Below are 2,826 nucleotides of genomic sequence, written 5' to 3'. Positions count from 1 at the left end.
TCCCGCCTCCGTCCCGCTCAGAGCGCGTACGCACCGTCCCTAGAGCGCCGCCTCAAGGAGGACGGGAGCCTGGGCGCTGAGGGAGGGTTTAGCCCTTCGCTCCCGCGCTTCGCCGGAGGTCTCAGGCCACGGCCCGTCCCCACCTACCGAGTCTCGCAGAAAACAAGGTCTTCGGGCTGGAAACTGCGACGAGGGAAGCTGGCGCGTTCCTTGAACGCTTTTTCGGAGTCTGCGGATGATCACGGACCTGCGTTCGAAGATTGGCGGCACGTCGAGAACCGCACACGTTTTTTTTTTCCTTTTATGAGCGTAGTCGCGCGCGGAGGACCTTGAACGCATGCGCAGTCGTTCCTCTGTGACGTGACCCGCTGCCGGGTGGGAAATGTAGTTTTTACTTGGCACACCGCTCCGGCTCTTGTCGGAACCCTAATTTAACCAACCAAAGTGCTTGTGCGTTTTCAGCGTTTTCTCCCATTCCCCCAGACTGTTTAAAACAAAATGCAAAAAAAAAAAAAAAACCCAACTTGAAAACGAAGAGATTGCTGCTTGCTGGAGAGGAGTGGGTGCAGGTAATACAAAAACCGTACTTTCTGTGCAATTTTGTTGTGAACCTAAAAATGCCCTAAAATCTAAAGTCAATAAAGTCTATTGTTAAAAAATTAATTAAAAACAGGCCGGGCGCGGTGGCTCACGCCTGTAATCCCAACACTTTGGGAGGCTGAGGCGGGCGGATCACCTGAGTTAAGGACTTCGAGACCAGCCTGACCTACATGGTGAAACCCTGTCTCTACTAAAAAATACAGAAATTAGCCGGGCGTGGTGGTGGGTGCCTGCAATCCCAGCTACTTGGGAGGCTGAGGCTGGAGAATCGCTTGAATCCAGGAGGCGGAGGTTGTAGTGACCGGAGATCGCGCCATTGCACTCCAGCCTGGGTATCAAGAGGGAAACCATCTCAAAAAAAAAAAACAAAAAACAAAAAAACAAGCAGACCTTTAGACCCAGAAATAGCACTTTTAGGGGGTCTTCTCAGGAAAGTATTAAGGATATGGACGTGCAATGGACGCATAGCCTCAATGGTATTTATCGAAATCCATCTTGGTATCTTATAATTTCTTACATAACCCTACAAATGTCTGTAATTATTTGTAGATTATTTGATAAACTTGCAAGTCCTATGAGATTAGGATCATCTTGTGTTCACCTGTGTATTCCTAGTACCTAGCACAGTGCCTAGCCATCACGTTTCTTTTTCTTTTTTTTCTCTTTAAGACAGGGTCTCGCTCTGTTGTCCAGGTTGGAGTGCAGTGGTGCCATCAGGGCTTCTGAGTAGCTAGGACTACAAGCGCACACCAGCACATTCTGCTGATTTTTAAATTTTTTTGGTAGAGATGGGGGTCTTGCTATGTTGCGTAGGCTGGTCTTGAGTTCCTGGGCTCAAGCGATCCTCCTGCCTCAGCCTCCCAAAGTTGTGGGATTACAGGCATGAACCACCATGCTCAGCCCCGTCAGTATTTTTCTGTTTATTAGAGAATCTCAGGTGTTAGCACTGAAACTATTTTAATCCAAAAATTAATGCGTCATTTTTTTCCATCACACTTGCATTTCTTTCTGTGGGCTCCAGGTCAGTGAATGACATGCCCACCCACCCAGCTGCAGTTTGACTTACTACTTTTTATGAAGGTTATGCTTTGAGGGATTTTGTAAATTTTGCATGTGTAAAGGTCTTCTGGGCTCTTTCTCCTGATTGTTAAATATCAGCCCAAGGCCAGGCGCGGTGACTCACCCCTGTAATCCTACCACTTTGGGAGGCCAAGGCAGGGGGATCACGAGGTCAGGAGTTTGAGACCAGCCTGGCCAATTTGGTGAAACCATGTCTCTACTAAAAATACAGAAATTGGCCAGGTGTGGTGGCACGCACCTGTAGTCCCAGCTACTCTGGAGGCTGAAGCAGGAGAGAATCACTTGAACTCAGGAGGCAGAGGTTGCAATGAGCCAAGATTGCGCCACTGCACTCCAGTCTGGGCGACAGAGTAAGATTCTGTCTCAAAAAATAAAAAATAAAATAAATTTTAAAAATCAACCCTAGTCACTGATGAGGAGAGATTTGGAGCTCACAGTTGTTTTTTAAATTATTTTGGTTTCTGCCCCATTTTAAAAATTTATTAATTTCTGATTTTTCTACAATAAACATGTATTGATTAACTTTTTAAAAAGTGTTTTAGAGTGTTGTCCACATGTAAGGAATTGCTCTGTCTTCTCCACATCTGCATTTCTCAAAAGAATGATCTATACTCAGTTTTCATGTCCCGCCTCCTACTCAGTACAATGTCCTGAGCCAGCACCTGGGGGTTATCCCTGACATCACCTTTTCCCTCCCCTTCCTCATTCAATCCACCACATGTCTGCAATATAAAAATGCATTCGTTGGGCACTTGCTATGCACCAGGTTCAAAATCCTTTACACTTATTCATTCATATAACACAATCCACCTACTTTTAATTTCCACCACATCCACCCTAGGCCAAGGTAGGGACACCTTCCCTAAACAACTACAAAGGCTTTCTGGTTTTGTTTTGTTTTGTTTTTTTGAGACGGAGTCTCACTCCGTTGCCCAGGCTGGACTGCAGTGGCACAGTCTGGGCTCACTACAAGCTCTGCCTCCTGGGTTCTCGCCATTCTCCTGCCTCAGCCTTCTGAGTAGCTGGTACTACAGGTGCCTGCCACCATGCCGGCTAATTTTTTGTATTTTTAGTAGAGATGGGGTTTCACCGTGTTAGCCAGGATGGTCTCGATCTCCTGACCTTGTGATCCGCCCGCCTCGGCCT

At 46.8% G+C, this 2,826-nt stretch overlaps 1 protein-coding gene across 1 annotated transcript in view; it reads right to left on the bottom strand.

Annotated features, from left to right (window-relative positions):
• Window positions 1-320, bottom strand: part of CCDC101 (coiled-coil domain containing 101) — a 49,951-nt gene extending 49,631 nt beyond the window's left edge. The window contains exon 1 of the mRNA XM_011982381.1: window positions 148-320. The gene's annotated coding sequence lies outside the window, so the exon portion shown is untranslated. The remainder of the gene's footprint in view (window positions 1-147) is intronic.
• Between the last annotated feature and the right edge of the window lie 2,506 nt (window positions 321-2,826).

This window comes from Mandrillus leucophaeus, unplaced genomic scaffold (genome assembly GCF_000951045.1).
Source record: "Mandrillus leucophaeus isolate KB7577 unplaced genomic scaffold, Mleu.le_1.0 Scaffold24, whole genome shotgun sequence".
NCBI classification, from domain to species: Eukaryota; Metazoa; Chordata; class Mammalia; order Primates; family Cercopithecidae; genus Mandrillus; species Mandrillus leucophaeus.
The sequence above is the reverse complement of the archived record's forward strand: the minus strand, read 5'-3'. Positions and strand labels throughout refer to the sequence as shown.